The sequence below is a fragment of the Panulirus ornatus genome, chromosome 1 (assembly GCF_036320965.1).
Source record: "Panulirus ornatus isolate Po-2019 chromosome 1, ASM3632096v1, whole genome shotgun sequence".
NCBI lineage: Eukaryota > Metazoa > Arthropoda > Malacostraca > Decapoda > Palinuridae > Panulirus > Panulirus ornatus.
In genome coordinates, this window is record NC_092224.1 from 75,169,574 (window position 1) to 75,184,687 (window position 15,114).

General features: G+C 43.0%; 1 protein-coding gene across 7 annotated transcripts in view; it reads left to right on the forward strand.

The window, feature by feature from the left end:
• The window catches only part of Mrgn1 (Mahogunin ring finger 1), a 168,853-nt gene that overhangs the window by 148,215 nt on the left and 5,524 nt on the right, over window positions 1–15,114 (forward strand). For 2 of the 7 annotated variants that reach the window (XR_011713022.1, XR_011713021.1), the window contains exon 13: window positions 10,712–10,852. The exons of the other annotated variants lie outside the window; for them this stretch is intronic. The gene's annotated coding sequence lies outside the window, so the exon portion shown is untranslated. The remainder of the gene's footprint in view (window positions 1–10,711; window positions 10,853–15,114) is intronic. 7 annotated transcript variants of the gene reach the window in all.

Genomic DNA, 15,114 nt, shown 5'->3' on the forward strand with positions numbered 1-15,114 from the left:
AGGTATTAAGAATATATGGTGTGGGAGGAAAGTTGTTAGAAGCAGTGAAAAGTTTTTATCGAGGATGTAAGGCATGTGTACGTGTAGGAAGAGAGGAAAGTGATTGGTTCTCAGTGAATGTAGGTTTGCGGCAGGGGTGTGTGATGTCTCCATGGTTGTTTAATTTGTTTATGGATGGGGTTGTTAGGGAGGTAAATGCAAGAGTTTTGGAAAGAGGGGCAAGTATGAAGTCTGTTGGGGATGAGAGAGCTTGGGAAGTGAGTCAGTTGTTGTTCGCTGATGATACAGCGCTGGTGGCTGATTCATGTGAGAAACTGCAGAAGCTGGTGACTGAGTTTGGTAAAGTGTGTGGAAGAAGAAAGTTAAGAGTAAATGTGAATAAGAGCAAGGTTATTAGGTACAGTAGGGTTGAGGGTCAAGTCAATTGGGAGGTGAGTTTGAATGGAGAAAAACTGGAGGAAGTGAAGTGTTTTAGATATCTGGGAGTGGATCTTGCAGCGGATGGAACCATGGAAGCGGAAGTGGATCATAGGGTGGGGGAGGGGGCGAAAATTCTGGGGGCCTTGAAGAATGTGTGGAAGTTGAGAACATTATCTCGGAAAGCAAAAATGGGTATGTTTGAAGGAATAGTGGTTCCAACAATGTTGTATGGTTGCGAGGCGTGGGCTATGTATAGAGTTGTGCGCAGGAGGATGGATGTGCTGTAAATGAGATGTTTGAGGACAATGTGTGGTGTGAGGTGGTTTGATCGAGTGAGTAACGTAAGGGTAAGAGAGATGTGTGGAAATAAAAAGAGCGTGGTTGAGAGAGCAGAAGAGGGTGTTTTGAAGTGGTTTGGGCACATGGAGAGAATGAGTGAGGAAAGATTGACCAAGAGGATATATGTGTCGGAGGTGGAGGGAACGAGGAGAAGAGGGAGACCAAATTGGAGGTGGAAAGATGGAGTGAAAAAGATTTTGTGTGATCGGGGCCTGAACATGCAGGAGGGTGAAAGGAGGGCAAGGAATAGAGTGAATTGGAGTGATGTGGTATGCCGGGGTTGACGTGCTGTCAGTGGATTGAAGCAAGTTATGTGAAGCATCTAGGGTAAACCATGGAAAGCTGTGTAGGTATGTATATTTGCGTGTGTGGACGTATGTATATACATGTGTATGGGGGGGGTTGGGCCATTTCTTTCGTCTGTTTCCTTGCGCTACCTCGCAAACGCGGGAGACAGCGACAAAGTATAATAAAAAAAAAATAAATATATATATATATATATATATATATATATATATATATATATATATATATATCCCATTCCCATTTTTTAGAAAGTTAAAAATACAAGGAGGGGAGGATTTCTGGCCCCCTGCTCCCGTCCCCTCTAGTCGCCTTCTACAACACGTGAGGAATGCGTGGGAAGTATTCTTTCACCCCTATCCCCTTGCGCTGCCTCGCTGGCGCGGGGGACGGCGACGGGGCAAAGTGAATAAATAGATAAATATATATAGGGGAGAAAGAATACTTCCCACGTATTCCCTGCATGTCGTAGAAGGCGACTAAAAGGGAAGGGAGCGGGGGGCTGGAAATCCTCCCCTCTCATTTTTTTTTTAAATTTTCCAAAAGAAGGAACAGAGAAGGGGGCCATATGAGGATATTCCCTCAAAGGCCCAGTCCTCTGTTCTTAACGCTACCTCGCTAATGCGGGAAATGGCGAATAGTATGAAAAAAAAAAAAATATGTATATACACACACACACACATACACACATATACACACATTCACACACACACACATATATATATATATATATATATATATATTTTTTTTTTTTCATACTTTGTCGCTGTCTCCCGCGTTTGCGAGGTAGCGATATATATATATATATATATATATATATATATATATATATATATATACATATGAAAAATGTAAGAAATAATTTAGAAAACTGAAACTTCTAGCTTGAAATGAACTGAAAAAATGAATGTCACATAATGGTTCAGCCTCTGGCTATGAAAAAGGGAAATGTATAATTTATTTACACAAACGTCAATAGTAGTTTTCACCAATTTAACCACTGTATCCTACTGCCTGGACCACTTCTCTTAACATGAAACTGGAAGGGAACGAGGAGAAGTGGGAGACCAAATTGGAGGTGGAAAGATGGAGTGAAAAAGATTTTGAGTGATCGGGGCCTGAACATGCAGGAGGGTGAGAGGCGGGCAAGGAATAGAGTGAATTGGATCGATGTGGTATACCGGGGTTGACGTGCTGTCAGTGGATTGAATCAGGGCATGTGAAGCGTCTGGGGTAAACCATGGAAAGTTGTGTGGGGAGTGGATGTGGAAAGGGAGCTGTGGTTTCGGGCATTATTGCATGACAGCCAGAGACTGAGTGTGAACGAATGGGGCCTTTGTTATCTTTTCCTAGCGCTACCTCGCACACATGAGGGGGGAGGGGGATGGTATTCCATGTGTGGCGAGGTGGCGATGGGAATGAATAAAGGCAGACAGTGTGAATTGTGTGCATGGGTATATATGTATGTGTCTGTGTGTGTATATATATGTGTACATTGAGATGTATAGGTATGTATATTTGTGTGTGTGGACGTGTGTGTATATACATGTGTATGGGGGTGGGTTGGGCCATTTCTTTCTTCTGTTTCCTTGTGCTACCTCGCAAATGCAGGAGACAGCGACAAAGCAGAATGAAAATAAATAAATATATATGTGTTGGGGTGAAGAGAGTGGTGAGAGTAAGTGAGCTTGGGAAGGACACTTGTGTGAGGAAGTACCAGGAGAGACTGAGTACAGAATGGAAAAAGGTGAGAACAATGGAAGAAAGGGGAGTGGGGGAGGAATGGGATGTATTTAGGGAATCAGTGATGGATTGCGCAAAAGATGCTTGTGGCATGAGAAGCGTGGGAGGTTGGTTGATTAGAAAGGGTAGTGAGTGGTGGGATGAAGAAGTAAGATTATTAGTGAAAGAGAAGAGAGAGGCATTTGGACAATTTTTGCAGGGAAAAAATGCAATTGAGTGGGAAATGTATAAAAGAAAGAGACAGGAGGTCAAGAGAAAGGTGCAAGAGGTGAAAAAGAGGGCAAATGAGAGTTGGGGTGAGAGAGTATCATTAAATTTTAGGGAGAATAAAAAGATGTTCTGGAAGGAGGTAAATAAAGTGCGTAAGACAAGGGAGCAAATGGGAACCTCAGTGAAGGGCGCTAATGGGGAGGTGATAACAAGTAGTGGTGATGTGAGAAGGAGATGGAGTGAGTATTTTGAAGGTTTGTTGAATGTGTTTGATGATAGAGTGGCAGATATAGGGTGTTTTGGTCGAGGTGATGTGCAAAGTGAGAGGGTTAGGGAAAATGATTTGGTAAACAGAGAAGAGGTAGTAAAAGCTTTGCGGAAGATGAAAGCTGGCAAGGCAGCGGGTTTGGATGGTATTGCAGTGGAATCTATAAAAAAAGGGGGTGACTGTATTGTTGACTGGTTGGTAAGGTTATTTAATGTATGTATGACTCATGGTGAGGTGCCTGAGGTTTGGCGGAATGCGTGCATAGTGCCATTGTACAAAGGCAAAGGGGATAAGAGTGAGTGCTCAAATTACAGAGGTATAAGTTTGTTGAGTATTCCTGGTAAATTATATGGGAGGGTATTGATTGAGAGGGTGAAGGCATGTACAGAGCATCAGATTGGGGAAGAGCAGTGTGGTTTCAGAAGTGGTAAAGGATGTGTGGATCAGGTGTTTGCTTTGAAGAATGTATGTGAGAAATACTTAGAAAAGCAAATGGATTTGTATGTAGCATTTATGGATCTGGAGAAGGCATATGATAGAGTTGATAGAGATGCTCTGTGGAAGGTATTAAGAATATATGGTGTTGGAGGCAAGTTGTTAGAAGCAGTGAAAAGTTTTTATCAAGGATGTAAGGCATGTGTACGTGTAGGAAGAGAGGAAAGTGATTGGTTCTCAGTGAATGTAGGTTTGCGGCAGGGGTGTGTGATGTCTCCATGGTTGTTTAATTTGTTTATGGATGGGGTTGTTAGGGAGGTGAATGCAAGAGTTTTGGAAAGAGGGGCAAGTATGAAGTCTGTTGTGGATGAGAGAGCTTGGGAAGTGAGTCAGTTGTTGTTCGCTGATGATACAGCGCTGGTGGCTGATTCATTTGAGAAACTGCAGAAGCTGGTGACTGAGTTTGGTAAAGTGTGTGAAAGAAGAAAGTTAAGAGTAAATGTGAATAAGAGCAAGGTTATTAGGTACAGTAGGGTTGAGGGTCAAGGCGTGGGCTATTGATAGAGTTGTGCGCAGGAGGGTGGATGTGCTGAAAATGAGATGTTTGAGGACAATGTGTGGTGTGAGGTGGTTTGATCGAGTAAGAGAGATGTGTGGAAATAAAAAGAGCGTGGTTGAGAGAGCAGAAGAGGGTGTTTTGAAATGGTTTGGGCACATGGAGAGAATGAGTGAGGAAAGATTGACCAAGAGGATATATGTGTCGGAGGTGGAGGGAACGAGGAGAAGTGGGAGACCAAATTGGAGGTGGAAAGATGGAGTGAAAAAGATTTTGAGTGATCGGGGCCTGAACATGCAGGAGTGTGAAAGGCGGGCAAGGAATAGAGTGAATTGGTCAATGTGGTATACCGGGGTATACCACATGGAAAGTTGTGTGGGGCCTGGATGTGGAAAGGGAGCTGTGGTTTCGGGCATTATTGCATGACAGCTAGAGACTGAGTGTGAACGAATGGGGCCTTTGTTGTCTTTTCCTAGCGCTACCTCGCACACATAAGGGGGGAGGGGTATGGTATTCCATGTGTGGCGAGGTGGCGATGGGAATGAATAAAGGCAGACAGTGTGAATTGTGTGCATGGGTATATATGTATGTGTCTGTGTGTGTATATATATGTGTACATTGAGATGTATAGGTATGTATATTTGCGTGTGTGGACGTGTATGTATATACATGTGTATGGGGGTGGGTTAAGCCATTTCTTTCGTCTGTTTCCTTGCGCTACCTCGCAAACGCGGGAGACAGCTACAAAGCAAAATAATAATAATAATATATATTATCCCTGGGGATAGGGGAGAAAGAATACTCCCCACATATCCCCTGCGTGTCGTAGAAGGTGACAAAAGGGAAGGGGGCGGGGGGCTGGAAATCCTCCCCTCTCGTTTTTTTTTTTTTTTTACTTTTCCAAAGGAAGGAACAGAGAAGGGGGCCGGGTGAGGATGTTTCCTCAGAGGCCCAGTCCTCTGTTCTTAATGCTACCTCGTTGATGCGGGAAATAGCGAATAGTTTGAGAAAGAAAAAGAAAACATATCTTTTTCTTTTCTTTCACACTATTCGCCATTTCCCGCGTTAGCGAGGTAGCGTTAAGAACAGAGGACTGGGCCTTTGAGGGAATATCCTCACCTGGCCCCCCTTCTCTCTCCCTTCTTTTGGAAAAAAAAAAAAAAAAAAAAAAAAAAAAAAAGGTATTAAGGTATTAAGAGTATATGGTGTGGGAGGAAAGTTGTTAGAAGCAGTGAAAAGTTTTTATCGAGGATGTAAGGCATGTGTACGTGTAGGAAGAGAGGAAAGTGATTGGTTCTCGGTGAATGTAGGTTTGCGGCAGGGGTGTGTGATGTCTCCATGGTTGTTTAATTTGTTTATGTATGGGGTTGTTAGGGAGGTAAATGCAAGAGTTTTGGAAAGAGGGGCAAGTATGAAGTCTGTTGGGGATGAGAGAGCTTGGGAAGTGAGTCAGTTGCTGTTTGCTGATGATACAGCGCTGGTGGCTGATTCATGTGAGAAACTGCAGAAGCTGGTGACTGAGTTCGGTAAAGTGTGTGGAAGAAGAAAGTTAAGAGTAAATGTGAATAAGAGCAAGGTTATTAGGTACAGTAGGGTTGAGGGTCAAGTCAATTGGGAGGTGAGTTTGAATGGAGAAAGACTGGAGGAAGTGAAGTGTTTTAGATATCTGGGAGTGGATCTGGCAGCGGATGGAACCATGGAAGCGGAAGTGGATCATAGGGTGGGGGAGGGGGCGAAAATTCTGGGGGCCTTGAAGAATGTGTGGAAGTCGAGAACATTATCTCGGAAAGCAAAAATGGGTATGTTTGAAGGAATAGTGGTTCCAACAATGTTGTATGGTTGCGAGGCGTGGGCTGTGGATAGAGTTGTGCGCAGGAGGATGGATGTGCTGGAAATGAGATGTTTGAGGACAGTATGTGGTGTGAGGTGGTTTGATCGAGTGAGTAACGTAAGGGTAAGAGAGATGTGTGGAAATAAAAAGAGCGTGGTTGAGAGAGCAGAAGAGGGTGTTTTGAAGTGGTTTGGGCACATGGAGAGAATGAGTGAGGAAAGATTGACCAAGAGGATATATGTGTCGGAGGTGGAGGGAACGAGGAGAAGAGGGAGACCAAATTGGAGGTGGAAAGATGGAGTGAAAAAGATTTTGTGTGATCGGGGCCTGAACATGCAGGAGGGTGAAAGGAGGGCAAGGAATAGAGTGATTTGGAGCGATGTGGTATACCGGGGTTGACGTGCTGTCAGTGGATTGAATCAAGGCATGTGAAGCGTCTGGGGTAAACCATGGAAAGCTGTGTAGGTATGTATATTTGTGTGTGTGGACGTATGTATATGCATGTGTATGGGGGGGGGGTTTGGGCCATTTCTTTCGTCTGTTTCCTTGCGCTACCTCGCAAACGCGGGAGACAGCGACAAAGTATAATAAAAAAAAATAATATATATGTATGTGAGAAATACTTAGAAAAGCAAATGGATTTGTATGTAGCATTTATGGATCTGGAGAAGGCATATGATAGAGTTGATAGAGATGCTCTGTGGAAGGTATTAAGAATATATGGTGTGGGAGGCAAGTTGTTAGAAGCAGTGAAAAGTTTTTATTGAGGATGTAAGGCATGTGTACATGTAGGAAGAGAGAAAAATGATTGGTTCTCAGTGAATGTAGGTTTGCGGCAGGGGTGTGTGATGTCTCCATGGTTGTTTAATTTATTTATGGATGGGGTTGTTAGGGAGGTGAATGCAAGAGTTTTGGAAAGAGGGGCAAGTATGAAGTCTGTTGGGGATGAGAGAGCTTGGGAAGTGAGTCAGTTGTTGTTCGCTGATGATACAGCGCTGGTGGCTGATTCATGTGAGAAACTGCAGAAGCTGGTGACTGAGTTTGGTAAAGTGTGTGAAAGAAGAAAGTTAAGAGTAAATGTGAATAAGAGCAAGTTAATTAGGTACAGTAGGGTTGAGGGTCAAGTCAATTGGGAGGTAAGTTTGAATGGAGAAAAACTGGAGGAAGTAAAGTGTTTTAGATATCTGGGAGTGGATCTGGCAGCGGATGGAACCATGGAAGCGGAAGTGGATCATAGGATGGGGGAGGGGGCGAAAATTCTGGGAGCCTTGAAGAATGTGTGGAAGTCGAGAACATTATTTCGGAAAGCAAAAATGGGTATGTTTGAAGGAATAGTGGTTCCAACAATGTTGTATGGTTGCGAGGCATGGGCTATGGATAGAGTTGTGCGCAGGAGGATGGATGTGCTGGAAATGAGATGTTTGAGGACAATGTGTGGTGTGAGGTGGTTTGATCGAGTAAGTAATGTAAGGGTAAGAGAGATGTGTAGAAATAAAAAGAGCATGGTTGAGAGAGCAGAAGAGGGTGTTTTGAAATGGTTTGGGCACATGGAGAGAATGAGTGAGGAAAGATTGACCAAGGGGATATATGTGTCGGAGGTGGAGGGAACGAGGAGAAGTGGGAGACCAAATTGGAGGTGGAAAGATGGAGTGAAAAAGATTTTGAGTGATTGGGGCCTGAACATGCAGGAGGGTGAAAGGCGGGCAAGGAATAGAGTGAATTGGATCGATGTGGTATACCGGGGTTGACTTGCTGTCAGTGGGTTGAATCAGGGCATGTGAAGCGTCTGGGGTAAACCATGGAAAGCTGTGTACGTATGTATATTTGCGTGTGTGGACGTATGTATATACATGTGTATGGGGGTGGGTTGGGCCATTTCTTTCGTCTGTTTCCTTGTGCTACCTCGCAAATGCGGGAGACAGCGACAAAGCAAAAAAAAAAAAAATATATATATATATATATATGTTATCCCAGGGGATAGGGGAGAAAGAATACTTCCCACGTATTCCCTGCGTGTCGTAGAAGGCGACTAAAAGGGGAGGGAGCGGGTGGCTGCAAACCCTCCCCTCTCGTTTTTTTTTAATTTTCCAAAAGAAGGAACAGAGAAGGGGGCCAGGTGAGGATATTCCCTCAAAGGCCCAGTCCTCTGTTCTTAACGCTACCTCGCTAATGCGGGAAATGGCGAATAGTATGAAAGAAAAGAAAGATATATATATATATATCCCTGGGGATAGGAGAGAAAGAATACTTCCTACTCATTCCTCACGTGTCGTAGAAGGCGACTAAAGGGGACGGGAGCGGGGGGCCAGAAACCCTCCCCTCCTTGTATTTTGACTTTCTAAAAGGGGAAACAGAAGAAGGAGTCACACGGGGAGTGCTCATCCTCCTCAAAGGCTCAGATTGGGGAGTCTAAGTGTGTGGATGTAACCAAGATGAGAAAAAAGGAGAAATAGGTAGTATGTTTGAGGAAAGGAACCTGGATGTTTTGGCTCTGAGTAAAACGAAGCTCAAGGGTAAAGGGGAAGAGTAGTTTGGGAATGTCTTAGGAGTAAAGTCAGGGGTTAGTGAGAGGACAAGCGCAAGGGAAGGAGTAGCACTACTCCTGAAACAGGAGTTGTGGGAGTATGTGATAGAATGTAAGAAAGTAAATTCTAGATTGATATGGGTAAAACTGAAAGTTGATGGAGAGAGATGGGTGATTATTGGTGCATATGCACCCTGGGCATAAGAAGAAAGATCATGAGAGGCAAGTGTTTTGGGAGCAGCTGAATGAGTGTGTTAGTGGTTTTGATGCACAAGACCGGGTTATAGTGATGGGTGATTTGAACGCAAAAGTGAGTAATGTGGCAGTTGAGGGAATAATTGGTATACATGGGGTGTTCAGTGTTGTAAATGGAAATGGTGAAGAGCTTGTAGATTTATGTGCTGGAAAAGGACTGGTGATTGGGAATACCTGGTTTAAAAATGAAGATATACATAAGTATACGTATGTAAGTAGGAGAGATGGCCAGAGAGCATTATTGGATTACATGTTAATTGATAGGCGTGCAAAAGAGAGACTTTTGTATGTTGATGTGCTGAGAGGTGCAACTGGAGGGATGTCTGATCATTACCTTGTGGAGGCGAAGGTGAAGATTTGTAGGGGTTTTCAGAAAAGAGGAGAGAATGTTGGGGTGAAGAGAGTGGTGAGAGTAAGTGATCTTGGGAAGGAGACTTGTGTGAGGAAGTAACAGGAGAGACTGAGTATAGAATGGAAAAAGGTGAGAACAAAGGAGGTAAGGGGAGTGGGGGAGGAATAGGATGTATTTAGAGAAGCAGTGATGGCTTGCGCAAAAGATGCTTTACTTGTTATCCCTGGGGATAGGGGAGAAAGAATACTTCCCACGTATTCCCTGCGTGTCGTAGAAAGCGACTAAAAGGGGAGGGAGCTGGGGGCTGGAAATCCTCCTCTCTCGTTTTTTTTTTTTTTTCCCAAAGGAGGGAACAGAGAGGGGGGCCAGGCGAGGATATTCCCTCAAAGGCCCAGTCCTCTGTTCTTAAGGCTACCTCGCTAACGCGGGAAATGGCGAATAGTTTGAAAGAAACATTTACTTGTATTTACATATATTTACACAATTTTGTGTATTTACAAATTGTTTTCATACATGTTCACTGTTTCATACATGAGTGAGGAAGCATCAAGTGCAGATGACTGAGCCATAGAAGAAGAAATTTTTGCTTAGCTTTTTCCTCTGTTTATTCATTTTGAAAATAATACTATTTTGAAAGTAATACAGGAGAGGAGGATTTCCAATCCCGTACTCATGCCCCTCTTGGTTTCCTTCAGTGACATGCAGAACATAGGTAGGGAGTATTCTTTATCCCCTTATCCTAAGGGATAATATTTGCAAATATTATATGTATTTACAGATACATTAACACTTAATAATTGCTTCCAGTGTGTGATAGTCTCTGAAAGAAGTGCCCTTGATGACAAAGGCAGCTGTTAGCAGCCATACAAATGTCAGAATATTGGCAAGGGGATTTAAACAAAGCCTGTAAACATTAGTACTTGTATGATGACTCCCAGCACCAGCCACATAAATCTTCAGATGAAGACTTCCAGTTTTTAAGGGTCAAGGCTAACCCAGAGCTACCTTGGTAATAGCTGCATGATAACTGCTGTTAGGAACAAGTACCTTTTTAAGCACTGTAAATTATATGCAATCGGGATAAGTACTGCCCAGCCTGCTCTTCTTGTGATTCTTGGACACAAAACCAGTAGTGATTGGTTTGTTGGAGCTTCTTGGAGTAAGGTGTGCACTTGATTGGCCATTATGATTGATGCTGCCTTAGGGGGCCCATTGCCTTGTGGTTGATGGAAACTGGTTTCAAATTTTCTTTTAGTCTTATTGGCATATTTGTGTCCATTGCAGCCACCTTGGACTTACTGAGATAAGCAGTTTAATATTTCACATATCATCACAGTATAGTGAGAAGCTTATTCTTCATATCCTTTTTGTATTTGAGTATCTGATTACCTTTCTGGATTAGCTTCTGTTAATATCATACAGTTTGACTGCTGAGGAATGACTATTAACCTATCACCATTCTTTCCACAAACCAGGATGATGTGGGAAGGCAGGAAATAATTGAAAATGAGGAGGTCATGAACGTCGATGATTCTCACCCCATAGAACTGTGATTCACGCTAACCCTCCCCATCTCTCCATTACTCGATGCCATGAGCCCCTGTGATCATGCTCTAGTAAGACCTTTGTGTATGAAAGGTTGATTTGTGTGTATGTGTGTGTTTAAGTATTTGAGATTACATATCTGTGTAATATAGGGAGAGAGTATGATATTCATAGGGCCCCATCTCAACCTTTCTTCTCTATAGTACAACATGTGTGTATGTGTGATTATCAGTTCGTTTAATGTGGTGAGAGTTTTATGCTAATGGGGCTTCATCTCTCAGACTCTCTCTTCTCTCATATAACTTATGAATTATAGCACTTTTTACATTGTTTCATTACTACTTGTTCCTCTGTTACTGTAGAGGAACTTCACATCTTTCCTAACTTATTTCTTGCATGTTCTGTTGGTGTACCCTCTAGTGATTCAATCTGTTTTCACTGTAAAAAGTCTAGTATCTGCCATATGAAATAGGTCTAGAATTATTAGAGGACTTCTTATGTCATCCTCTTCCAGCATTGGCAGTTCCTTAGCTACTTTTGTTACCCCTATAACTTATTTTCCTTATTCTAGGCATATTATTTTCCCCTCTTCTGGTGAACCTTCTTCAACAGGTCCCTGTTTCATTAAATAGGGTGACCAGACTGGTGATGCTACATATGATTCAGGTTCTATGTGTGCTGTTACTATTTTTCTAAATATCTTGTCCATATACTTGGAGGTAATTTTGGTATTATATCAATGAGTAAATCATTCATTTCCATAATAAGTGTCCTAATAAAGTATTCTGGTGATAAGTTTGTTGCTCTCTGAGCCTAAAGTTCCTTTTTGCATCTTACCTTTAAGGTGAGTCAGCAATGAGATTAGTAATCACAATGAGCTTTTTTTCACTTTATCATATATGTATTGTTTTGCCTTTGGTTTTGCTGAACTTCGTCATTCATGTATTTAGTCAGAAGTGAAACAATCCAAGACACTTCTTACATATTATGAGGTTATCATCTGCAAACATATCCAGTTATGATTTTTTTTTCTATGATAAACCACCTATGTAGATCAGGAATTAGCTCCCAAGAATGAGGCCAGCAAAACCCCATTGGTTACACACTAATCCAGTTTGAAAAGACATGGCACTTTTGCTGTGTTCTTCATGATTTTTATCTGTTTATTTAGCTATGTATTGATTCTTTCTATCTCTCTAACATCACTTGCAAATATCCTCAAACAGGATGTGTGGATCAGGTGTTTGCTTTGAAGAATGTATGTGAGAAATACTTAGAAAAGCATATGGATTTGTATGTAGCATTTATGGATCTGGAGAAGGCATATGATAGAGTTGATAGAGATGCTCTGTGGAAGGTATTAAGAATATATGGTGTGGGAGGCAAGTTGTTAGAAGCAGTGAAAAGTTTTTATCGAGGATGTAAGGCATGTGTACATGTAGGAAGAGACGAAAGTGATTGGTTCTCAGTGAATGTAGGTTTACGGCAGGGGTGTGTGATGTCTCCATGGTTGTTTAATTTGTTTATGGATGGGGTTGTTAGGGAGGTGAATGCAAGAGTTTTAGAAAGAGGGGCAAGTATGCAGTCTGTTGGGGATGAGAGAGCTTGGGAAGTGAGTCAGTTGTTGTTCGCTGATGATACAGCACTGGTGGCTGATTCATGTGAGAAACTGCAGAAGCTGGTGACTGAGTTTGGTAAAGTGTGTGAAAGAAGAAAGTTAAGAGTAAATGTGAATAAGAGTAAGGTTATTAGGTACAGCAGGGTTGAGGGTCCAGTAAATTGGGAGGCAAGTTTGAATGGAGAAAAACTGGAGGAAGTGAAGTGTTTTAGATATCTGGGAGTGGATTTGGCAGCGGATGGAACCATGGAAGCAGAAGTGAATCATAGGATGGGGGAGGGGGCAAAAATTTTGGGAGCCTTGAAGAATGTGTGGAAGTCGAGAACATTATCTCCGAAAGCAAAATGGGTATGTTTGAAGGAATAGTGGTTTCCAACAATGTTGTATGGTTGCGAGGCGTGGGCTATGGATAGAGTTGTGTGCAGGAGGTTGGGTGTGCTGGAAATGAGGACAATATGTGGTGTGAGGTGTTTGATCGAGCAAGTAATAATAGGGTAAGAGAGATTTGTGGTAATAAAAAGAGTGTGGTCGAGAGAGCAGAAGAGGGTGTTTTGAAATGGTTTGGTCACATGGAGAGAATGAGTGAGGAAAGATTGACCAAGAGGGTATATGTGTCAGAGGTGGAGGGAACGAGGAGAAGTGGAAGACCGAATTGGAGGTGGAAAGATGGAGTGAAAAAGATTTTGAGTGATCAGGGGCCTGTACATGTAGGAGGGTGAAAGACGTGCAAGGAATAGAGTGAATTGGGATGATGTGGTATACTGGGGTTGACGTGCTGTCAGTGGATTGAATCAGGGCATGTGAGCGTCTGGGGTAAACCATGGAAAGTTGTGTGGGGCCTGGATGTGGAAAGGGTGCTGTGGTTTCGGTGCATTATTACATGACATCCAGAGACTGAGTGTGAACGAATGGGGCCTTTGTTGTCTTTTCCTAGCACTACCTCGCACACATGAGGGGGGAGGGTGTTGTTATTCCATGTGTGGCGGGACGGCGATGGGCAGACAGTATGAATTATATACATGGGTATATATGTATATGCTCTGTACATGCCTTCACCCTCTCAATCAATACCCTCCCATATAATTTACCAGGAATACTCAACAAACTTATACCTCTGTAATTTGAGCACTCACTCTTATCCCCTTTGCCTTTGTACAATGGCACTATGCACACATTCCGCCAATCCTCAGGCACCTCACCATGAGTCATACATACATTACATAACCTTACCAACCAGTCAACAATACAGTCACCCCCTTTTTTTAATAAATTCCACTGCAATACCATCCAAACCTGCTGCCTTGGGGAAGAGCAGTGTGGTTTCAGAAGTGGTAGAGGATGTGTGGATCAGGTGTTTGCTTTGAAGAATGTATGTGAGAAATACTTAGAAAAGCAAATGGATTTGTATGTAGCATTTATGGATCTGGAGAAGGCATATGATAGAGTTGATAGAGATGCTCTGTGGAAGGTATTAAGAATATATGGTGTGGGAGGAAAGTTGTTAGAAGCAGTGAAAAGTTTTTATCGAGGATGTAAGGCATGTGTACGTGTAGGAAGAGAGGAAAGTGATTGGTTCTCAGTGAATGTAGGTTTGCGGCAGGGGTGTGTGATGTCTCCATGGTTGTTTAATTTGTTTATGGATGGGGTTGTTAGGGAGGTAAATGCAAGAGTTTTGGAAAGAGGGGCAAGTATGAAGTCTGTTGGGGATGAGAGAGCTTGGGAAGTGAGTCAGTTGTTGTTCGCTGATGATACAGCGCTGGTGGCTGATTCATGTGAGAAACTGCAGAAGCTGGTGACTGAGTTTGGTAAAGTGTGTGGAAGAAGAAAGTTAAGAGTAAATGTGAATAAGAGCAAGGTTATTAGGTACAGTAGGGTTGAGGGTCAAGTCAATTGGGAGGTGAGTTTGAATGGAGAAAACTGGAGGAAGTGAAGTGTTTTAGATATCTGGGAGTGGATCTGGCAGCGGATGGAACCATGGAAGCGGAAGTGGATCATAGGGTGGGGGAGGGGGCGAAAATTCTGGGGGCCTTGAAGAATGTGTGGAAGTCGAGAACATTATCTCGGAAAGCAAAAATGGGTATGTTTGAAGGAATAGTGGTTCCAACAATGTTGTATGGTTGCGAGGCGTGGGCTATGGATAGAGTTGTACGCAGGAGGATGGATGTGCTGGAAATGAGATGTTTGAGGACAATGTGTGGTGTGAGGTGGTTTGATCGAGTGAGTAACGTAAGGGTAAGAGAGATGTGTGGAAATAAAAAGAGCGTGGTTGAGAGAGCAGAAGAGGGTGTTTTGAAGTGGTTTGGGCACATGGAGAGAATGAGTGAGGAAAGATTGACCAAGAGGATATATGTGTCGGAGGTGGAGGGAGCAAGGAGAAGAGGGAGACCAAATTGGAGGTGGAAAGATGGAGTGAAAAAGATTTTGTGTGATCGGAGCCTGAACATGCAGGAGGGTGAAAGGAGGGCAAGGAATAGAGTGAATTGGAGCAATGTGGTATACCGGGGTTGACGTGCTGTCAGTGGATTGAATCAAGGCATGTGAAGCGTCTGGGGTAAACCATGGAAAGCTGTGTAGGTATGTGTATTTGCGTGTGTGGACGTGTGTATATGCATGTGTATGGGGGGGGGTTGGGCCATTTCTTTCGTCTGTTTCTTTGCGCTACCTCGCAAACGCGGGAGACAGCGACAAAGTATAAAAAAAAAAAAAATATATGTA